Source organism: Engraulis encrasicolus, chromosome 19 (genome assembly GCF_034702125.1).
Source record: "Engraulis encrasicolus isolate BLACKSEA-1 chromosome 19, IST_EnEncr_1.0, whole genome shotgun sequence".
NCBI lineage: Eukaryota > Metazoa > Chordata > Actinopteri > Clupeiformes > Engraulidae > Engraulis > Engraulis encrasicolus.
In genome coordinates this window covers 15,610,382-15,635,381 of record NC_085875.1, presented here as the reverse complement: position 1 = coordinate 15,635,381, position 25,000 = coordinate 15,610,382, and the positions used below count along the sequence as shown (strand labels likewise).

General features: G+C 42.4%; 1 long non-coding RNA gene across 2 annotated transcripts in view; it reads left to right on the top strand.

The window, feature by feature from the left end:
- The first annotated feature begins 4,406 nt into the window (after positions 1 to 4,406).
- LOC134470031 (uncharacterized) overlaps positions 4,407 to 25,000 on the top strand; it is an 85,061-nt gene continuing 64,467 nt past the window's right edge. The window contains exons 1-2 of one of the 2 annotated variants that reach the window (XR_010039122.1): positions 4,407 to 4,692; positions 23,676 to 23,837. This is a non-coding gene — a long non-coding RNA (uncharacterized LOC134470031). Of the gene's footprint in view, positions 4,693 to 23,490; positions 23,588 to 23,675; positions 23,838 to 25,000 lie in introns of those variants that run through there. The other variant, XR_010039121.1, reaches the window with a different exon arrangement.

Sequence of the window (25,000 nt, the reverse complement as noted above, 5' to 3'; positions counted from 1 at the left end):
CCAAATGCAGCCCTTGGATGGCTAGGTTCTGGCCCCCCATAAGGTCAGAACAAAATGAAAACATATATGTGTGCCATCTGTGGCTGTGTATAATTTGCGGTAACTAACACTTCAGGTTGGGGGTATCTCTCTACTATGCATTGAGAGAGAAATCTTATCTAAAACACTGTCATAAATAGACCATCCTAAGGGTACTAAGAAATATGAAAGCTAATATCTGTTTTCTCTGTAAAGCTATCCGCTTGTTTTGCACCCCAACCTCAGACGACGTGCTGCTCACGGTTGTCATATACACATAAAATAATTTTACAGATTCTACGTTCTGCCTTTTCACTGGAGCGAATTTGAAAAACTGTCCCTCTGTGACTTCTAATTGAATAGCCCTGACCTAGAGAGTACTCTGAGACCACATATGATCTAGAATTAGTGAAATCTACTCTCAATGTGTTTAATTGACGCTGGAAAAAAATCACTGTGACAGACGACGGAGAAACAATGGCATTACTTTTGATCATATCAATCAGCTGCTACCCAGTTTCCCCCCTGGGATATAAGGTTACACGTCAATTAATGCCCTTAGACGCATAAGTGGGGTAAAGAATCACCCCTGTGTGTGTTTTTTTGCCAACCACATTTTTCATATGATTTAAAAAAAAATCTTCTCTGTATTTTTCAAATAGGTTGTCTTTGATGTGTCAGCTGGATTCGCATATAATCTTCTATAATATTTTAAATATATATCAATGGCCATATGTGGGTCAAAAGCATTTCGAAATTTCGGTGGTTCCGTTTGCTGTTATTAGTACCACATTTGATACACTTGTACTCTGTAGCCTGCTCTGTCCCATCTGGCTGCATGTGGGGTCGGCCTGTGTTTAGATTATGTTGACGCTGCCCGGCGGATGGATGATTGAGAAAGAATGGCATTCCTTTTGATCATATCAATCAGCTTTCTATCCGGTTTCCCCCCACAGGCTGAGGTTACACGTCAATTAATGCCCACCGCCATGGCAACCTGACCCCAGTCCTGCCTGAGTTTCAGCACTATCTTATATTACAAGAAAATGTGACGGTTATTCAACACCTCTGTGATATTCTCTCTGTGTGTGTGTGTGTGTGTGTGTGTGTGTGTGTGTGTGTGTGTGTGTGTGTGTGTGTCTGTGTGTCTGTGTGTGTGTGTGCAGAATGAATTGGCTGATTACAATTGCTGTTCTGAACAGTCTGAACACGTCTGCTTATTTGCCTGAGCTATCATATCAGAGAAATGTGGCTTTGAAGCATGCCAGGGGTTTTGTGTGTCATTAGAATTGTGTAGCTATTACACAGTGTAGGCCTACATTTTTTCTTTCTTTCTTTCTTTCTTTTTTTTTTAAGAAAATAGTGTTGAAAGAATATATTTTAAAAGAAAATGTATATGGTTTCACTTCACTTTCACTAGGCTATATGTTTTCCTTTGAAGTTTCTGACTAGTTTAAAGTTTTATTTTGCAGTCCCTAATATAAGCACTTTGTTGTGTTTATGTGTAGAGGCTCGGTTTTAAAAGGGTCTAATCTCTCCACAAAGGTCCAAAAATCAATTTAATTTGAATCGCACATCTCTTTTCTACTTACCCTGTGTCGGGGAGAGAGAGAGAGAGAGAGAGAGAGAGGGTGGAAAAATAGAGCTGAGATGACGATGACATTTGAAGGTCAAGGACGCTTAGTAAGCGGCTCGCATGTTGATGTAGAGGCGCATGCACGCAGTTAAACGCTTTGATTATACGCGAGCTTACGCATGCTGCTGCTGCTGCTGTGGTACGCGGTGATGTCCGCGCGCCGGCTCCACGGCCATGTCAGTTGGGAGAGAGCACTCAAAATAAAAGCGTGGAATTACAAAGCATGTCAGGCACGCGGGAAAGGGAAGTTTAAGAACCATGGACAGCTCTTTTCCTCAACACGCGTGCTTTAGCTCGTGTGTTTTGCTGTGAAATTCGAGAATGAGAAGTAATGTTGCTCCACTTTCAAGTAAGTGTAGGATACAGACACCGCGGTTAAAATACGCAAATAAAGAAAGAAATCGCTTCAATGCCGTATATGAAACAAACATAATTCACTTTTGTAATGGCGAATTGGTGATACAGACGGAAGAAGGGGACGTTATAAAATGTTAGATTTAACCTTGAAGTTAATATTTCTGAAACACAGGCTACCTCTATTTAATCCGTGTCCCTCTATTTCCCCCCTTTTTTTATTTCATCTCTAAATGTTATAACAACAATATTATTTGGACTAAAGGTTATTCACAATTAAACATTTGTTCCGTCTATTTGCCAGCGAGTAGTGGGCCTATAGGCCTATGTTTCATTCTGCAGAGGACCACTCACTCACGGGTAACCCCAAACACCCAGAGAGAGAGAGAGAGAGAGAGAGAGAGAGAGAGAGAGAGAGACTGCTGATACCTATTCATCAAGCGCAAAGTTTGCGCTCTAAAGTCGAGTGCTTCCTTGGGTCCGTCTGAAGCTCCTCTTTGTATGTAATGGTAATAAATGTAAGCTACACAATGTGCACATTTTCTTTTATGTTTTGACAATTGCATCGTCCTCAGGAGATTCTCCCCTTCTCATCACCCATGTGATTATTGTGAACACCGAAAAAAACATTATGAGGGGTGGAGACCTAAAATATTTCAATCAGGATTCGCGCGGCAGGGCGAATAACTTTTTTTTAAACTCGATAAATCATGAGGGTGTCACAAATAGGCGCCTATGGAGTCCCCTCTCCAGCGGATGGAATAATTGGACTCTGGCTTATGTTATTAGTTTATGGGCCATGAGATTAGATAGGAATATGAGACAGAGAAACAGCCCTGGCGGCCATTAATCACGCCGCAACTTCAGGGGGCGTCAAAGGATTCCCGGCCATGAAAATGATTCCACAGATCAGGGCAGGGGGGAATGGAAATGGGTGCACTGACGGGAGCAGTAGACTTGCGCCAAAGTATAACTTTGTACGAAGGAACAAAGTCTTTTCCACTGGTGTCGGTCATCATGGGTAGCCTATACTTTGGAAACATTCCACTCCCCCTATACATTTTTTCAGCAAATTAATTCTGTCTAATGTAATGCTGACCACTAGGCTATGTAGCATAAACAGGCGTTGTTGTTGTTTATTTCAGCTGGTGCCTTACTCACACACCTTAGCTAGAGCGAAGTCGGACTGATTTGTTTGCCTGTGTACTACACAACCCTCGTGGGATTGACACCATAGCCTACCGCAAGATTTCTGTGCATCTTATCAGCGCATACAAACCTGGAAATATGTCTATTGGCGTTAATACCGTAATATGACTTTCCATTTTGAGTTATTGATATTTTGCCCTATAAAGTTTTGCTTTGGATAAAAAAAAGTCGCAGAGCTTAAGTTGTCAAATGTGTTTCCAAAGTGAAATCAAGACCACTCAAGGTTATTTTATAAACACACGTCATGAAATGACATGCTGCAAGTTTATGAAATGTTCTTAACAGCCGTCATGTGTCAGGGGCATCAACGAGAGCTGGTGTTGTAACCGCTCCTGTAACCTAAACTACGCAAAACTGTCACCCCGCATTTCCAGCAACAAACAGCTGTCAGGAGACACTCTCCACTTTGATAATGCGCGCCTGTCAATACAGACGTGATAAGTCACGTTTCATTTCGGGTGATTTGTTCCCCCCTAGCACCTGAACCGAAGAGACAGACTAGAAACAATTTCAACCAACTTTGCCTTTTGAAACTCATTTTAACAGTGTCGTGGTTAAGGTTAGATAAGAAAATATGTCACTGGCGAAAAAAATATTCTTGCATGTCCCTGCTTTTATACAAAAGTGGATATTTTCTTTAATCTCAAGGGAGCTGTGGAAAATGGTTTAATAGTAGGAGTTGCACCGGAAACGGCAAGACATTGAAGGTGAATGATGAATTACATTTTGTCTGACAAATGTTACCCTGCCACTTACGTCATCCCCTCAGTGTCAGAGGATGTGTGACATATGGTCGCGCGCTCACCTATTAAGTACCCGCCATGGTGAAGTGCGCCACGTGCATTACCATAGACTAGTTAAGCTCTCTGGCGCTTTATTATCAGCCTCGAACCGAATAATGAGACGAGGTGTCATTACATCCCGCACTTTGACGAGTAGTCAAGTGTATCGCCACTGACTGCATTAGGGGAGCACTGCCAGAATCTCCACCGTTCGCTTCAAATGTGACCGCCGGTGACTTTTGCCATTACAGAAAAGCGCTAAATAAATCGTAACACGCTTGCATTTGAATATCAGACACGAACCATGTTTAATCTGCCATCCTTTCCGTCTCACTAATCCTGTTATTATAACAAAACAATCAAAATTACTCTTTCGAGTGTGTTGCAACTTTATTTTTAGCGCGTCGGAGATCAGGGGTGCCACTGTGGCAGAGAGAGAGGGGGCTCCTGCGCAGGAATTACGCCATCGCCTCTCATTTGTTCGCCCATTCCATCAAAAAAGTTAGCTATTTATAGGTGGCTGCGGCACAACAACCCGAAGGCATCCAAAACAATCTCTGCTGATTGAAGAAGCCGCAAAGTGATCGACACCTGAAGCGGTCGCCCAGCATTCACTCTGTCCAAAACAGATCAAACCTCGCGTCACGCACCAGCCAATTACCGACCATAAGATCAGACAGAGCCCGTCACCAAGTGAGTACCTTCCTAACAGTGCATACATTTTTAAGCGTCTGTCACTGTCATTTATTAACAATGGTCGTGGGCGTTCTTTTAGTAGTCTACATGTTACCATGTCAGTTATAGCCAGCGATTCCCTCTCTGTGTTGGCGCGTAGTCGTCTCTCTCTATGTCACTATCCGTCACGCTGAGCGGTGTTAGGCGAAGAGAGGGTGCATCATTCTTATTGCTCCGCGCTAAAAACAATCAAACAAACAAACAAACAAAAAAACCCACTTTCCTTAAACCTCAACAAACATGTTGTTCTAAACCGGCACAGCGACCATGCAAACAAAACATATTTTGTTTACACATATTGATCTGAAAATCTGAGAAGTTCTACTCGATTACTTTGCTAAGAGTTTTGGGGAAAATATGCACATGCCCAGTGTGAAAGTACGCGAGTAAGATATTAGAGAAAGCAGTATGCTATTTCTGATCGGTGAAAAAATATGAGGTCCGCACATGCATTACAGCGTATGTGCGCGCTCATATAGGAGCATGCACCCCCCCCCGTCAACATTACGCGCGCGCACGCACGCACGCACACTATCTCTCTCTCTCTCTCTCTCTCTCTCTCACACACACACACACACACACACACACACACACACACACACACACACGCACAGCTCTTATGATTTCAGATGATTTCACACCTGTAACAAAAGCAGTTAAACTATATTTACACCCTCGCAATAAATCTTGAATTTTTTATTTACAAAATCACTATATATCAAAGAAGACATATTATGGCCTCGTCTATACCCTTGAAACATAAAATTGAGTTTCACAGCATATGTAGTACGTTAGTAGATGTAAAACGCTTTAATCGCCTACACAGAACGGAGTGCCACGTGCTTGTGGAGATTTATAGATTTATGTTGGAGCCGTTGAATTATCATGGAGGCTTGCTTTAATCTGGTGATTACATTTGATTTAATTTTCATAATAATTAAAGCGAACCATCAGTAAAATTAAAAGAGTGGGGACACACCTCGGATGAAAGGGCTGCGCCAGTGTTTGTGCACGCGGGCTCGACTGCCTGCGAATACTGATGAAGTGATTAGATTGATAGGTGCGAGGCTAGACAGAAATGATTAAATTAGCATATCACAAATTCCTCCTTTGCCGAAAATCCCGCTCGCCTGCCTCCCCGCCTGCCTGCCGTGGTCGGACCGGGGCGCCGACTCAGCGAGCGTCCCTCTGCGTGGATTACAGGCTGCCGAGGCGGGCGAAGAGGGAGAAACAGAGAGGCAGATCTGTGGGGACGGCTCTGCGTTAGGTGGCAGCAAAGAGACTTGGTTCCTCGGCATGTACACCAGGCAGCCGGTGCAGGAAGGGGCTCGGAGCTGTGCATTGTGTGCTCAAACGCGACAGGAATATTTGTACAGGCCTATTGTACAGCAAGGGGAGAGTGGGGAAGAAAAAAACGTTTGGTGGAGCAGACATAATGGGAACAGGACCAGTGCATTGCAATGCACTCACAGCAGTCTTCATTGATTTTTCAAATATTTAAAGCTAGCGTCTCAGCAGATTCTAAACTATGAATAGCCTGCTATTTTTTTTAAACAGCAAATGTATTATTGAGATGTTCTTCCGTATTTTCTTCAAGCGAGTCCAACAGGTAGCCTGCCATCGATCAGTTTGATAGGATAAAAGTTATGTGAAATACCTTTCTCAGAAAAGCCTATGCACATACTACGTCGATATAATTGTCATTGCACTAAATGCATGGGATTTGTGTCGCGATAACCTATAGAGGCTATTTTGTGTTCTGTTAAATTAAAATGTAATCAGGTTGCCTTCGCCATATTGTATTTGAGGTCGTATCTGACATTTACACTGAGCAAACACATAGACACATGGCCGACAGCATTACTGGTCCGGAAATGCATAGCAGAGACATTGGTCTCACCAAGGAATGCCATGTACGGTCAGCATACGGCATCCAGTATTACTGAAAAACAAAAAAAGTCCTCAACCACTACATCTAATATATGGCTTGTGTGAGACTGGTCCCCAAAGTGTGAATGCCCGCTAACGCCCGTGAACAAAGGCGTTCACGTCCCGTGATGCTTTGGGGAACTCTCCAAGGTGCTGACGCCTCAAAAGAATTCCTCAAATGTGAGCTCCCTTTTACCCCAGGCAAAAACATACTGCCATGAAAGTTTTTAAAGAGGGCAGGGATACAAATTGAATTCACAAATGTATAAAAGCAAGACAATAAGACAATAAAACAAAAAAATAAAACAAAACTATTGTAAGATTTCATTTTATTAAAGGAACACATGTGAATTTGCGTTTTGTCATTCACTGCGCCAGATGACAATTCAAAGACATTAGATGTTATTGTGGCACCTGCATTCAGTTGATTAGATAGATAGATAGATAGATAGATAGATAGATAGATAGATAGATAGATAGATAGATAGATAGATAGATAGATAGATAGATAGATAGATAGATAGATAGATAGATCTATTGCTTACTAAATATTAAATGTATGAATCTATAGTCACGTCATCGGGACTGCAGAAGTTTCTTTTTAATTCTCCTCACTCCATATATATTCTACCTCCTATTTCTAGAAACCATATTTACATTTTTTTTCTTTATCACGTTTGTTCACCACACAAGAACGGTTTGTGTGTGTATGTGTATTCATGCGGCTTTTAAAAGATATTTATCATCACACATGCATAAGCTTTGTCAGCTTCATAACCGTTGCTATCTAATTTAACATCAACCATTGCTCATAACCATTGCCATCTAATTTACTGAAGCATTAATCCAAACCCATACTTACATGTACATGTGCTATTATTCTATGTGTATGCGCGAGTCGACACTTGCACTCACTGAGGTGCCTGCTATGTAGTTTGTGTGTGTGTGTTTGTAGAGAGAGAGAGAGAGTGCAGTGTGATGCTAATTTCATTTAATCTGAACTGTCTCACATTTTAAAACAAGACAGATTGATTTACCGAATGAGTAGAGAGAGCAGATCCAATTAGTCTTAAGTTTAATAAATAAGTCATAAATCCAATCAGCCGAGCATTACTGGATTAAGATTCATGGTTTAGGGCATGGAAAGAGATTTCTTCCGACTAAATTATTAGTGCCAAGACATAAATAACGGCGCTGCGGCGAGCGCGATATCTCAAGTGATAGTGTTACCACCACATAAACAAAGGGCCACAGTTCAGGGGTGTCTACACAGCTAAACATCAACAAGGTGGACCAGGACAGGACAGGACAGGACAGGAAGTAAGATGAGGGGCTGAGGGGGGAGGATAGAGGGTGGAGGGTGAATGGTGGCGGTGTGTGTGTGTGTGTGTGTGTGGACTTAGCGGACTTAGTGTGTGTGAGGTTTTTTAATTGTATGACAGTGGCATGTTAGAGTTGAAGTTTCGGTTTCGGTTCTTTTTTTTTCTCGACACTGTTGGATTTTAGCCATTTTGTTCCAAACGTTGTAAACCCATTTCCAAATCATTTTCCAAACTTACTATGTGTTGGCTAGAATCCAGCGTGTTCTTTTTAAAGAGTCAGAGAGCATGGTGTCCAATTCTTGATTTTAGCGGGTTTATTTATCCAAAGCATCTGGCATGAAGTTACAAATAATTAAAGCATTTTTTTGCATTCTGTTCTCCTGTGACCTCTTCCTAACAGCAACAATCAAGATCATTCTCTCTTTCCCTAGAGTATCTGCCTTTTTTGTAGTAGCGAGTAACCATCCCCCGTCTGTCTCCAAGCTGTGGGGGCTTCCATTGTCTCCAGGTAGATCTAGCCCCTTTTGCCAGACCTCCTGAGGTGTTTCTTGATCACACAGAGAAAATGGGTTGGGTGTGGCAAGTTAAAATCTTTCGCAAAATATACAGCAAATGATCATGACCCTTATTAAACATTCTCAATGTCAATTTACAAAAATGTATGCCAATATATTTTCAATTCCCTCTCTTGATTCGATTCAACATCGAATCACAAAAAAAAATATCTTAGCATGTCCATCTGCCATGTCTTTATCTGAAATGCAATCGAACGGCTATCACTTGGGTTATGGTTGGAGATTCATAGGCCTACCCATAGTAGCCTATAGGTATTGAAATGCAAAAATTCTGTTCAACCCAAAACAACAGTTCAAAAATAAACAACCAAACCTAAAAGAAGAATACAAAACAAGAACTAAAAATGCAGTCAATATATTGGCACCCCTTTTCTCTGGAGTCCCTCTCTTCAACTGAAAAAATATCGTGGCAACATCATAAAAATAGAAATGTTCTTTTTGGCCCCTGAGAGTGTCAGCTATGGTGAAGTGCTTCTCAATAGTATGTTAAACTCTTTAATAGTAATGATAAGCCCAAAGAAAGAAAGAAAGAAAGAAAGACGAATAAAAGAAAAATTCAAAATTGTTCCAAAATTGCATTTTCATCGCATCACCCAGAGAGTTATAAAGAAAATCCACAACACAAACCTGGAATAAAAGAAAATGTTTGCGCACCATTTCTCATGTCAGACCCTGCCCAACTTTTATGTCACACTTTCCATGGGTTGAGAAACCATAAAAACGTAAAAACCATAAACCATAAAAAAAACATATGCATTTCTGAAACAACAGCAAAAAATTCAATTTCAGCCCTTTGCCTCTTTACTAATCTAAATTCATAAATCAACTTTCAACTTCCAAAATTATAGTAAGGAAAAAAACCTGAATTCTTAGAAGGGGGAATATTACTTCTCTTTGAAAGAAGAAGGGGGGGGGGGGATACTTCTCTTAGAAAGCTAAAGATACAGTCAATGACATGTCTATATGACATGAATAAACTCTCCCTCTCTTTAATCTGTATGGCACAGCCAAACAGATTAATCTTTAAAATAGTGGAGGTGTGTGCCAAAGTTTATGTAAGTTATCCCTTCAACAAGCAGAGTGCACCCCCTTGTTTCCAACTCTAGGACTTTGTCGTCCCATATCATAGATCGAACCAGCGTAGTTCTTTGTGTCCCGTCATGGACACCATACAGTACTTTGCTCAATGTCCTGGCAGAGAACCACAGTTCTCCCATCTGACTCCGTATAAATCTCCTTGGATTTCTCAACGTTTGCAACTGCCAGACAATAGAGAGCACGTACTTTACTTCATGACACCTGGTTTCCTCCAAGTTGACCGCTGATTGATCACATGGTTGCACTCTGTTGAGATTCTGTATCAATTTAAACTATGGCACCTCACCGCCTCTGGGTTCTGAGCCCAATTTTTGGAAATAAAATTAGAACTGGGGGATGAACTTGGAAGACGGCAAAGTCTGTACAATAGCTGTTTAATTAAAGTTTCATGTTAAAATGGCATTGTTTATGACTTATCGCTGAATATTACTTTTTATAACTTTTTAGTTTTCTTAAAAACCCATATCAATTACCCATATCATAACATACCTAACCAAAGTGAGTTTTCTTGTTTAATAAAAACAAAATGTATAAAGGGAAAATTGGTGAAGTAAACTAAAGAAATAAAGCACTGTTTAAAGTAACCCAAAACGGTGAAAATATAGTCATGGAAACTATAAACTAGAAATCTTATGAAGCTTGTTTTAATATAGTATGTCTAACTCCTGCATTTTGATGGAACATATCAAAACATATCCTCTTTTCCTGAAAGAAGAACAAGTTGTAAAAAAGAAAGCCACCTTTCTAAAAAGCTGAAACTTATTCATTTGTAACCCAAATAGTAAATAAAATGTTGAAAAATATCCATTTGAAACCCAAATAGTACATACAAATGTATCTTAATTCAAAACCAAACTCTTTGTTAACCAAAAAGAGAAAGAAAGACCCATCAGTTTTTTTGAAGAAAGGAAAACACCGCTTATTAAAAGAAAAATGCTCACAAAGAGGTTCCAATTGATTCATTTGAAAACCAAATCGAGACGTAAAATGAAAGCATTATCAAAACCAACTTGAAGAAACCGAATGAATAAACTCAATTCAATAAATGAAACAACCCAAAAAATGTGTAAAATAAATGTCATGACGTCACTGTAAGTAGGCCTCTATTAAATTGCCATATTAACCATGTTCTTCTCATTTTTTTTTAATTCAACCTTTGCACGTGCACTCTCAATTTTTTACATGAACACACATAACACAGAGACAGACATAGGGCCCATTGACATACAATGACAGGACACACAAGGAATACATATATGTTAGTCTCCTGTTCTTGGGGAAAAAAGGGAATGAACCCTGAAGTTAATCAACCATGGTTACTTCTTGATGATAACCTGTTATGACACACCGATTCCTTCTTATCGTTAACCTGTAGATTAAATCAAATTCACATATAGCATACAAAACAAGAGATATGTTCACATTCCCCAATGTGTCTCGGTCCCCTGGTTTCACTCCATGGTCATGTTCCTGAAAGGACTAAATGATTAAGGCAATTCACAGTATATTCCTCTCTAGGTGTCGACTCCCAATCTCATTGTCTCCAGACATCCTGAAGGGATTAGGTCAACAACGAGCTTTGCACAACAGGCAACCGTATCCTGTTATCGTCTCCTAAGAAGAAAATTAAAAAAAAAAAATTAGTTAATCTTCACTTAATTAAATCACACGAAACCAGGTCGATTAAATGCAACTTAATCCTTTTCCAAAACAAATTGTATGATTTTTCCAAACCTGAATGAATTAAAATTATTGCTAAAAACTAATCTATATTGATATCCAAAATTTGAAAACCTTGCCCATTTCATACAATTATTTTATCACCCCAGTGTCAGTCAGGTTTCTGCTCCACCTCTAATGAATACGGCCAATTCCCCAGGGTGTCAAAGGACCCCAGGGTGTCGACGCCCCCCAAGGCATGCCCACACCCAAATTCTGACACCCTGATCCATGGTGTGGCGAGGGTTGTGGTAATAGGTACGCTTGCTGTGTGGCATACCCATAACCCCTTCTATATTGATTTGGGATGTTTGGGATCCCTCTCCACTGCACTTTGGGGCACATTCTCTTCCAATGACCCAACTCACCACAGCCATGGCATTTGTCCCATGACCTACGCCAACCAGCCCTATGCCTCCTGCCCAATTCCCCTGGGCCTCTTTTCACTTGGTGGAGGGTCTGTTGAACCATTTGATACTCAGATTTATTTTTTGTGTCACTAACTCTGTTGCGAGCCTCCTCTAACTGCAGTTTCAATAGTTCCAGTCGTGCTGCATCTGTCTCCTCTTTTGCCTCCTGCACCTTAGCTTGCTGTATCTTCATGTGATGTTTCAGTGCGTTCCCATTGGTCAGTGGTACACCCTGCCAGGTCCGGGTTGCCCTCCATGGCCTTTCGAACTGTTTTGGGTACGCTTCCCATGATAGCTTTTCTGAATTGCAATGTCTGCCACTGTCCAGAGCCAGGGTGACACCCCTGCTCTATCAGTCCAAATGTCCTTGCACCTGATCAGAAAATTCTGATATGTCTTCATTTTCTTTCATGGTGAATGAGAGTGTGTGTGTGGTCCCTGTAGGAACAGGAAACTTTGCTCGCATAGCTCCTCCCAACTGTGTGTAGCATGAGAAGTGAATGATTCTGAATCCGCCAAATTGGTTGTACCTGCAATGGTCTCTATCTGCATAACATCAAAGCTGGTCACTTGTTTCTCCAATATTGCTCTCCAATCTCCAATAGCAAGCTTGTGACCCAAAGTGAGTTGAAAAAACTTGCTCATCCATGCCCCTCCCCCTTCTGACGGAGGGGGCATTTTTTCAACGATGCAGTTCATGTCAGTGAAGGAGAATGGTTTGTACTTCTCTCCCCCCTGGGGGTCTTTGCATATCAATGGCAACATGTTCTGAGGCACAGGTAGTGGTGACTCCACTGTGTCTCTGCTTTCGTTTGTCTTTCTCGTTTCACAACATGTTCCTGTCTCCATTTTTTCTGACATGCAATTAACAAACAGTGTTCAACTTGCTCCTTCCATTTCCTGTCTCTCTTTCCACTGTCTTTTGACATTGCTGTGATACTTTATTAGGAGTTTGTTTCACTTCTTCCAAGACATTTGCAAAGTATGATGCTGGTGCGGGTGGCAGAGATACTGAGGTGGGTCTGTTTTGTATCAACAAGAGTTGATTCTCTGGGCATGTCTCCGATTGTGTCTGTGCAAATTTCAACGCTGCGCTGGCTAATGACATATTATGGAGGCAACTCCTTTTGTACTCTAATTGTTCCTTCTCCCTTTTCCAGTTATCTCTGAAAGAGAACCTGGACTGCTTCCTGTTTTTTTCATGTTCCTCCAACTGAATTTGGGCATACTGTACTGCTTTGATGAGATGTGGCAACAGGTCACGCTTTTCAGTATCTCTTGGCACATGCTTTTGCCTCCTCAACTCTTCCCAAATTTTGTCATACTTTTCTCCCGTTCCTTTCCTTTCCTTTTCAATCGATGCAGCCATAAGCTGTTGTTTTATGGCTTCCCATTGACCCTTCACAGTGGATGTTAGCACTGGAGGTAATCCTCTGAAGTCACCCTTTCCTCCAAGGTCCATTATGTTTATGTCTTAACTCCTCCTTTACTGCTAAACTCCTTGAGCTTAGTTAGTTAAATTTAATTCTTTCAATGATTAACATACAAAGGAGACTGCTATTCAATTCACATAGAAATAGGCAATATTCACACTGTAACTACCAAATTCCACTCTTAACTAAACATCCGATTAAATCTCTCATGGTCAACCTACACCGATTCCCACAATGCAGTTGTAACAATCATAGCAACACATTCAACGAGGCCCACACTTCAAGCACCATTTTCCCCAGCTATAAACACTCCAATAAATAACCAGCAATGCAATATTCCCAACAAATGCTACCACAATACTTCCCCAGCAACGTAACTCAGAGCAATGTAATCTCAACACAGTCCAGTATCCACACAACAATCAGCCAATAATATATGTGCCATCCATTATATCAACAAAATATGGGCCCCTCTGCCCAGCCATAATGATTGTCCGTATTTCTTTTTTAATTTTTTTTTGCATGACCTTTGCCTTAAGCCAGTATTCCATATTTATTTCTTGTGCACTTTAACCTTAATGCTTTAACCATTTGTTTAGACATGCCTACAGTAGGGTGACAACAATAAAACCTTGATCTGCCCAATAACAGTACTTAGATAAATCATTGGTCTGCTTACCATTTGATTACACATTGTAGCGGCTGTTAGTTGTTGTCACCCAACTGCCCCTTCGTCCATTTCTTGTCTTTTTGTCCACCAGCTCTCCTTCTTTATCACAAGTCGGGGTCACCAATTGTTGGATTTTAGCCATTTTGTTCCAAACGTTGTAAACCCATTTCCAAATCATTTTCCAAACTTACTATGTGTTGGCTAGAATCCAGCGTGTTCTTTTTAAAGAGTCAGAGAGCATGGTGTCCAATTCTTGATTTTAGCGGGTTTATTTATCCAAAGCATCTGGCATGAAGTTACAAATAATTAAAGCATTTTTTGCATTCTGTTCTCCTGTGACCTCTTCCTAACAGCAACAATCAAGATCATTCTATCTTTCCCTAGAGTATCTGCCTTTTTGTAGTAGCGAGTAACCATCCCCCGTCTGTCTCCAAGCTGTGGGGGCTTCCATTGTCTCCAGGTAGATCTAGCCCCTTTTGCCAGACCTCCTGAGGTGTTTCTTGATCACACAGAGAAAATGGGTTGGGTGTGGCAAGTTAAAATCTTTCGCAAAATATACAGCAAATGATCATGACCCTTATTAAACATTCTCAATGTCAATTTACAAAAATGTATGCCAATATATTTTCAACACACAACTTGTGATTTTTTTCACACACATCCGCTGACTGTGTTGAAGATGACCCATAGGTTGCTGATCAGAAGATAAAAAAAACTATACAACTCCCGCATACCGACCATTGTCCTTTTGCTTAATTCACAACGTTTCGGTTTGAGACCTTCATCAGGAAAATATTCTCCTCTTCGCCTCTTTTTTCCCCTGTGGAGAGTCTAGGGTGGAAACAGAATAAAAAAAAATAGCAGTTACACTTTGAGTGTGTTGTGTTGTGTCACCTCACCTCGCTGCACCTATCTGAGCTATATCTGTTCCCCCATCCCTGTCCCCCTGTCCCTAACCGTCCGCCGTCCGCCGACCGCCGTTCCCCGGCGTCAGGTGCTCTGACGCCAGCATCACTTCCTTGGGCGTCCGCTCACTCTGCCTCGCTCCGGTATAGTGTGGTGTGTGGTGTGGGTACACGGTGCAGGTTGCAGGGTTCAGGGTGCAGCAGGGCCATCTGACAGCCTTGACTGGGCCCTGGAACAAAGTCATTCGAAAGGGCCCCCCTCCCCATACATACTATATAGCAGGGCTATTCAAATGGCGGCCCTGGGGCCAGATGCGGCCCTTGGACAGCAAGGTTCTGGCCGCCCACAAGCCCCTTGAAATACACAATCGTTTTTCATCAATTAGAGATAAAAGTATGGGTTCCGTTATCATGCTGACACAGGACACGGGACGTTAAAATGCAGGAAATTACATCTAACAAATGCAAAACATTCTTGGGGAGGACCCCAGACCCTCCACTTCAATGAAGTCTTTTTTTCATTGAAAGTCGGCAACCATAATACACACGTATAGTTCGGCCCCTTTACGGGGAGGAATTAGAAAAACTGGCCCTCGTTCACATTTAATTGAATACCCCTGCTATATAGCAAAGACCCAATTCTGGGCCTCCTTCTCCTCCTGGGCCCAGCACAACTGACCTGTTTGACCTCCCTCCCCGTGTCGGCTGTCCTGGTGTGCAGTGTCGGTGTAATGGGGGTAACGGCAGAACACTTGAAGCACAATGAGGAGGCGTACAGTGTTGTTTATTAATACACCTATCCATCTATCCATCCATTTATCCAGGGGTGCTCAGGATGAGTGCCTGGCCCGGCCGAGGGGGGTGAAACCTGGGACGCGACCTGGAGGTCGGCCCTCTCCGCTCCCTCTCTGGCGTCTCTGGAGGTGTGTGTGTGTGTGTGTGTGTGTGTGTGTGTGTGTGTGTGTGTGTGTGTGTGTGTGTGTGTGTGTGTGGCGGCTCCCGAGGTGTGCTTTTTGCGGAAGGAAGTTTTGGAGAGGAGTCGGGAGTCAGGCGGCAATGAGGATGAGAATGAGGGGCGCGCGCTTACACTTCCAGAGCGATGCAGCCGAACTTTAGTCCTGCGTCAGCTAAAGTTGGTGGATTTGGTTGCACAGGGGCGCACGCGGGGTTTGTGTCTGAGCCCTGATTGATTGCTCACAGCAATTAGGGACTTGTCTCCTTCTCCTTATCCTTCCCCTTCTCTCTCTCTCTCTCTCTCTCTCTCTCTCTCTCTCTCTCTCTCTCCTTTCTATGTACTTCTTTGTCTCCTCCTCCTCCTGCTCCTCCTCTCACCTGGCTGCTCTGACGCCCCGGGAATGAGTCGGGTACACTATCTCTATCGCGCCCTCGAGGACCCTGCCTACTGATCCACAGGGACGCAACTTTTAATATCCTCACCTTTTGACCTCCTCTCCACTTCAGATACTTCACTCATAGGAGGAAGGCAGGCAGGCGCCAACATTTCTTCTTTTTTCCCCCTCCCCTTACCCCCGGGCTCTGCTCTGTTTGGAAACTGCATTTCACTGTCTCTGAAAGCAAAGCAGTGAATATGGTAGTATGGAAAACATACACAATGAAGACAAAACAAAGTAAAATATCATCCGCAGCTATGTGGATTTATTTAAAGCTTGTCAACTTAATTTCATAATAACATATTCCAGTCCTGCAAACAATATCTGAAATCCTTGTAAAGGTCTTGTAAAGCGCAGGGGTTATTATTATATGTTTTTTTTTTTACACAATTTGCATTAACTATCAATGTATTGTAATGAAAAACATGTATTTATTTTTGTTTTAATAGTAGGAGTGTGTGCAGTCAAATCCATCGCAATATAGGACAAGCTTAATAAAATATATTTAGATATTGTCACACGTGGATATTTAAAATGCATGTGGGGTTACTAAAAGGCAGCCAATACTACTTTGTACATTCAGTGGCATATGAATTGTTTTTTTTTCAAATATTATTATTTTTTATTATTAATACAATAGTTTTTTTCTGAAGGCTCCTTCAGGTAATATTAACTAAACGTGGCAGTCAACAGCAGTAACACATTAACCACACTGCTTTAATGCCACTTAATGATTTGCAGTGTGGAGGTTAATGGCCTGGTCATGTTAACGACCTGCTCGGAAAAGTGGAAGAGAGAGAGAGAGAGAGAGAAGAGAGTGGAGAGAAGAGAGTGAGGAGAAGAGAGTGAGGAGAGAGTGGTCAGAGGCAGTTAGGGGCGGCAGGCACGTCTGTCTTGAGCCTCTCTGATCTATCACCGGAACTAAGTTGGCCACCGTTTTAGTCAAGCAAGATACCTGGAATTCACTGAAGCTGAGTCTGCATTTGTGCTACTACACAGTAAAAGAAAATAATAATGCAGTGTTCATTCAACACTTAGAGAGTACTTTTAGACCAAATTAATTCTAGAAGATGGTAAATCAGCACTGTAAGTGTTAAATTAAAACAGCATTTAAAAAAAAAACTGTGTTTCCCTTGTATGTATTTTTTACTATTACTAGTGCTTGGAGAAGTGGGAAATAAAAGTGTAAAGAGTTTTAGAGGCGGTTAGGAGTGGCAGGTAGGCATACCTGTCTGCAGGATCTCTGATCACTGTCACTCGAACTACAGAATGTATGTAGCTTTCAATTTTAAAATTAAACCCATGATTTGCAAAAAACAATGTTTATATCTGAATCTGAATTTGTGTTATATATCCTTGTGTATTTTACAATAACCATTGCTTTAAAAAGCGGATGAGAGAAAGAGAGCTTAGGCGGAGAGGCAGTGGAAAGGCTTTCTGTGGGTACTGTGATCTATCCCTGGAACTACTGTAGGCCTACTATGTGTCCTAGCATTTTAAATAAAGATCCAGGTGGTCCAAGATGAGGTATCCAAGGCAGTCTTCAAAAATACAAACAAAACAAACAAAGTAAGTTTTAATGTACCAGCTAAATCATATTATCAATCAATTTATTTTAAAAGTCAACATGTTTCACCCATTTATGGCCTTCATTAGGCTAAGTCGAGCGAAATCTGGGATTCACTAAAATAAATTGTTCAAGGAATCTGAATTTGTCATTGATGCTTTTATGCATTTACAAATTCTATTGCTGGAAGTAATGCTATTGATATACATTCTTGCTAATAGCCTGCATAACCAACAAACTCATAATGTCTGACATTATATGGCATATTTATGTGGATGTTTACTACGCATGTTCTAATTTATTAATTGCCCGACATTAATTAATGCAGTCGAAGGAAACCTGAGTATAAATTATTAGCAAACGCATAATGATATGTAACAACATAAATCTAATGCAGAATCAGTCACAAATTCACTTTTTTTTTAACTTTAGGCAAACTGTTCGTCTCATTCTCAGATCCATCACAACGCAAGGCCCTTATGAATTAACATGTAAACGCTCAGATGGGTACATATAAAATACAGCCCCTTACATTACATACAGCAGTGCCCTTAGAGGTATGGGCAGGGTGTGTGAGTAGGTTGTCGGCAAACACACACACACACACACACACACACACACACACACACACACACACACACACACACACACACACACACACACACACACACACACAACACACTACGGTAATGCTAGCACTCAGTGCAGTGGCGGCGGCAGTGCTCGGTGACAAAGGGCGGCGTGGGTGGGTTGTTGTGTATGAAGAGGACATGTGCTTTATAATCCCCTGGCAGTGATAGTGCGGCATTGCATTACGGAGCCCACGTTTAAATTAGCGCATCAGCTTGGCTTGGCTTGGCTTGGCTCGGCCCAATGGAACAGATACCTACCCTGCCGTTACTGTAGGCGATCGCCGTGGCCATGTCTGTGTGTGTGTGTGTGTGTGTGTGTGTGTGTGTGTGTGTGTCTGTTCTCTTTTTCTTTCTCTCTCTCTCTCTCTCTCTCTCTCTCTCTCTCTCTCTCTCTCTCTCTCTGTGTGTGTGTGTGTTCTCTTTTTATTTCTCCCTCTCCCTCTCTCTCTCTCTATCTCTCTTGTTCTGTGTGTGTGTGTGTGTGTGTGTGTGTGTGTGTGTGTGTGTGTGTGTGTGTGATGCCTCTCACCTCAACTGACTGGCAGCAGGTAGCCTATACATGGCCACTTGGGCCCACAGTACCGCATAGGGGACATGTTATAATGGCCCTTTACATAGTAGGAGGAGCGGAGGCCTGCTGAGGTATTTTTGGAACATAAGAATAATGTGCAAAGGAGGCGTTTTACCATACCATATATTTTTTTCGGTAACACTTTATTTTAGGGATTCATCTATAAGCACTAATACGTACAATGTTAATGCATAAGTACCTTGTAAGGCATGTACTAAGCAAACGCTAAGGCCTACTAGGTCCTTACTAAGGTCAAAATGGTAATAAAATCCCTTATTATGCATTGCGAATACATGCCCAACAAATGTTTGATTTTGCTTTGTACATGCCTTACAAGTTACTTCTACAGGAACATTGTATGCATTAGTGCTAATAGATGTATCCCTAAAATGAAGTGTTTACCATTTTTTCTAGTCTATACCATCAAATAGTCCTGTAGAAGCCTTTTTCACCCTTAGTGATGTCACACAAGTTCTGAGAGAAGCAGGTCTATACTAGCCTGGGAACTCCCTGCCTTTAGTTCTACACAATCGTTTCGATCTGAAAGACAGTATGGCGAGGATGACTCATAACGTCCAAGATCATGGGAGCTGTGTCATAATGGCCAAGCATTCTGACCTTAACAGTTTCTCTGCCCTATCAGAGAGCAGGGCAGTGTGTCATAATAGCCAAGTATTCCGGCCCCATACGGAATTTACAATAGGCAACTCCCCAGACCTAATCTCACTTGTGATTAGGTCTGGTGTTAACCAGGCAAGGTCTATACCGGTCTCGGCCAGAAAGCAATGGCATGTATATGCGTATGAGTCACCGGATGCAATTCATACCTGAGTCAAATGCACTGGACGAAATGTTTCTGACGTCATGACAAAAACAGCCCATTACATGCTATTGTCTAGAGAAGTGTTTCTCAATGGGGGCCCCATGGCCCCCCAGGGGGCGTTGGAGAACCCTACGGGGGCACTGAGAAGGATTCAGCTGAGAGGGGGGCGGAGCCAGAGGCGATTCTAGTGTCAATGGGGCCCCAAGCAAAAACCCCAAGGAATGAATATTCAAAACAAATTGTAGCTATTATAGTTTTAAGTTGAACTGTTTTTCACCATCTAGGCTTAGGGGTCCCAAGCAGCTGCCTGCCTAGCCTGGTGACAAGATGCGCCTCTGGGCGGAGCTTAGTTGCCATTGGGGGGCATTAGTCCATTTTATTTTTTTAATACTAAGGGGGGCGTTGGCAGGCTTATAATGTGGTCAAGGGGGCGTTGGGATGCTTACAATGAGGTACAGAAGGTTGTTTATTCCAAAAAGTTTGAGAACCACTTGTCTAAAGTGCCTCTCTTTAATCCCGTATAACCAATACAACCAAATGCTAATGTCCACAGGATACCTTTACGTAACACTTAAGTTGTGTGTTATAGGGTGACTATGCATCACCTCATATAAGCCTACCCCATATAAGCAGAGCTTCTAGGAGTATTACCCAGTCTCTCTGATATAAGCCTAAGAAAACTACTTCTAAAAACAATGGTTTGTGATCTATATTCTATGACTGGTTTACAGAATGTTACTGTATTGTGTGCGTGTCGTGGTCTTTGTTGCGATTGGTTGTGTGTGCATTTTTTTAAATCGGGAAATATTGTATTTCCAAAACTGTTCAACTCCCTCATGCTTTTTGAACTGCTTCTGGAATACAGAAATCATGTTTAAAGACATGCTGATGTGTCTAGAATGTGGCAACATAGTGCAGATGACCCTTGACCTTTAGTTTGGTATATTTTTGTTTGTATGCCCCCCTTACAGACCCAAGTGTTAAGATTTTTTTAAATACTGTTTTGGGGGCTTTTTGGGCCTTTATTATGACAGGAGAGTGTGAGAGGAGACAGGAAATGAGCGGGAGAGAGATATGGGGTAGGCCTATATGACCCCTGCTGGACTCGAACCGGGGTCCCCATGGGCATGCAATGTGGTGGGGCTTAGCGCATTGTGCCACAGCACCCCCTACATCCAGGTGTTTAACACTGTGTACTTGCTAGACCCCAGCAAAAGTCCTACTGTGCAAAGGTCTCCTGCAGAGAACCATGTTTAGTACAACACTACAGTTGAAAAGCACCTTGAAGTGTGGACCGCATTATGTGATTCAGGATTACTGTTAAGATATGGTATTGACCCTTAGTGATGTTCATTTTATTTGTTGGTCTCTCTATCTCTCTATAGTCCATACTTTGAGAGAGTTTTTCCCCCCCATTTGTGCACATGTGCCTGTGTCATTTACAGGTAGTATTTTCTATATTTGCTGTAAAGGGCAAATCTTGATAAAAAGGTACAGCATATAAACAGTGACCATGTCGTGTCTGTGCAGCACGCTGACCTTCACAACAAATTAAACAGGAACATGTTATGTGACTATATTTACATGTGCACTAGTGCAAGACCTACACAACAAATGAAGGAGGAAAATGTTATGCGACTACATTTACACATCGTGTAGGCCTGTTACGGTACCCGGTGCAAGACTTACGCAACAAATTAAGCAAGAAAATGTTATGCGACTATATTTACACGATTACTGCATAGTGTAGTGCAAGGTGAGAGGGTGGGAGAGGCCCGGTGGCTAGGCTATATGTCATGAGGGGCATGCAGTTACTGACTTAGGTAGGCTAGCCCTGCCAGGGCCTCACCCTAGAGCAGTGTTTCTCAACAGGGGTGCCGGGACACCCTGGGGTGCCGCGGGCCCCTCTCAGGGGTGCCGCGGAAACGTGGCTGATGAATAAATTATGTAATATGACATATATTTGTCTTAATTGATAAGTCAATGCTAGTCAGTGGAATCTTTAATCTGCCACTTACGCACAATAAAGTAAATATAGGTCGCCCCAGTCAGCTGCAACTTCGAACGTCTCCAAATGTGTTACTTTTCTAAGCTTTTGTGGTATCAGATGCGATGGCATGTTACGGCTTGTTGGTTTGGGGTGCCTTGAAATTTTTCATGAATTGAAAGGGTGCCTCACCCAAAAAAAGGTTGAGAAACACTGCCCTAGAGTGACCAGACGTCCTGGTTTAACCGGGACAGTCCCGGTTTGGAGTTGTGTGTCCCAGGTCCCGAGCAAACTCTGTCGGGACACAAATATGTCCCGGTTTTGGCCACTATCAGGGTAAATATATGGAAAAGATTACATGTTTACCTGCCACAATTAATGGCAGCCAGTGCTTGTATAGAAAGTCTGAAGGAAACAGTTGCGATTTGTCATTCCTCCCCCTAAAATTGATTAGAATGCAGGAAATGACATCTAAAAAGTACAAAATTTTCTGGGGGAGGACCCCCAGACCCGCCCTCCAAATATTGTCCTTAAGTCACATGCGAAGTGTCCCGGTTTCGGACTAAAAAAATCTGGTCACCCTACCTCACCCATATCTTCAGATCCTATGTCATGATGAGGGAGACAACAAAAGTGTTTTTTTTCCCTCCTTGTCGTTATGCGACTCATACCCATACCATAGCCAGTCCGGGACATAGGCAGTGTAAGCAAACTAGGGGCGGTGAACTCAAACTCGCCAAGGGCAGAAAGGGGCAAGCTACTCAGACCATACATGCAACCCGTGAATTATAGGCTGCTGCTATTTGCCAAACAGTAGGCCTACTCGGAGGCAATAGCCTACAATATGTCAGCAGAGCATAGGCATACAATTATAGAGTTATCTATGTAGCCCATGCCAGTTTGCCCGAGCCTCACCACCGCACCTCACCAGTGGGCCTACAGTCAGGAACCCCTGGGACTGGCGAATACTCAGTGGGAGAACAACCTGCACACACAGTGGTGTAGTCTACGTAGAACACAGGTATACGGAGTATACCCACTTCTAAATTTCAGGATACCCACTTAAAATTGATTGCTCCATTGTTTTGTATGGCACACATATATGCAGTATACCCACTTCAATGCTCAAATATACAGTATACCCACCATAAAAAGTAGACTACGCCACTGTGCACACATGATGAGCTCACTCTGTAGCCTAATAACCCTATAACAAACTAATAACCCCATAACTAACTAATAACCCTATAACTAACTAATAACCCCGTAACTGTATTCTGCTTCCCAGACAGGCCTACTAGTATGATATGATGGCAGGATGTTACATGTACAGTGCATAGGCAGGTTACTTGTGGAATATGCTAGTGGAGAGCAATACAACGTTCAAATTACTTTAGCTTTTTTTGGTGACGAGAGAAAAGTGTCATACTGCTGAGGTTTGACGCTGAAACGGCCAAGGGCTTTTACAAGGGAAAACAACAACAACAACAAAAACAGCAGCTGACCAGCTAAAGTATTTACACAAGTAGGCTAGCCAGTCTGCAGACTTGGGATATTTAGTCTCCTTATTTTTTTGTCTACTGACATGCCGTTGTCTGAGTAAAACACTTCTAGTCCTGTCCCATCGTCAGCTGTTGTGTTGTGTACATAATGTCTTCCTCTATCTGTTTCACTCCGAAAACCTCGTGGTGCTAAAATGACGTTTTGGGTCAGGCTGTGCACGGACAGCCCCACTGTCCGGACAGGGATTCGGTTGCCAGGAGATGTCAGCTCCGAAGCCCACCGCGCGCTTTCGGCTCCAACACTGCCTTCGTTTTTCAGGTAATAGCTGAATAGGATGTTCGTGTCACGGGACAGTCTGAGCTGTAGGTTGAGAGTTACCGTGTCAACACTTTGCATCTTTTCACAGGACCCCTCTTTCCAAAGTGAACACGTCCGGTTCAAGGTGGTGCATGTGAGATTGCCAAACCCGTGCATCCGAGTGGAGTGCACTTTTCCCAGCCTCAGAAAGCAGCCTGTCCCTTTAAGCGCCAGTTTTACCTGGACAGCCGCCACACATCAGACTTACAAGGTAACCGAAGCTTTATATCTTAAGTGCGCATACATTTTTATGTGCATCTTTTTTATGGCTCCTTATCTCCTCCTCCTAACATCACGTCCGAATACGGGGTTGCCATAAAAAAGCAAGCAATATCGAAATCATTGGCTGATAATCAATTTCACCCACGTTCCAGTTTCAACGCGCGGGGAGTCAATATCCTCAAACAAGAATTTCATATTATACTGTCTCGGGCCATTTATGCACTCGTCTCACAGGATGCTTGTTCGCAAGGCTGCTTTCATATATAAAAAGCGAGCGGTTGTTGGAGTGTGTTCCTGTCACAGTTATCGTAAGTTCGACCTGCTGTCGATCAGACCGATGCGCATTGTTTGCTAGTGCGGCGCTTGTCCTTGAAATGTTTGGTTACACTGACATGAACACAGTTAGCCGCCCGGGAAGGAATAAATTCCTCCCCCGAGCCAGAGAAATTGCTCAATTCTATTTCGACAGAGCGTCGATTTGCAAAACCGAGCGGACGTCTGTCAGCCACAAGCACCCTGGACGTGTTGAATTTGATGGGACACCCGCCTGGCTGTAACGCAAGCTTGAGGCGTGCTGCAGTTTCAACCAATATAAATCACACAACACACCTCTCTCCTCCCCGAGAAATAGTGCAAGTGCCCTTGCTGAAACCCCACTTTATTCAGCACGCTTGTGCTGCGCGCAGCGGGGAGAAGTTACCGGGTACAGCTGCAGCCGCCACCAGTCGGCACCAATAGAAACATTTCCCATCATTTCTGACACATGCTCAGCGTAGGATATTGGTCCCGTGTAGTGATACCAGAGTAAAAAGTGCAAATGACACCCACTTATTTAACACGACTTGAAAGTAAATTATTTTAAAAAGGAAATGTGAATATTATATGATAAATATGACTTGAATCTATCTATCTATCTATCTATCTATCTATCTATCTATCTATCTATCTATCTATCTATCTATCTATCTATCTATCTATCTGTCTGTCTGTCTGTCTGTCTGTCTGTCTGTCTGTCTGCTTGTTTTCTCTTTCGGTCCATCTTCCTCCGTCTGCCTGGCTATCTGTGTACTTCTCTGCCTGTCTGCATGCTTATCTGTTTATATCAGTGTCTCCTTTAGGTCCCGTCTACTCCTTATTTAAGATTCCCATCAG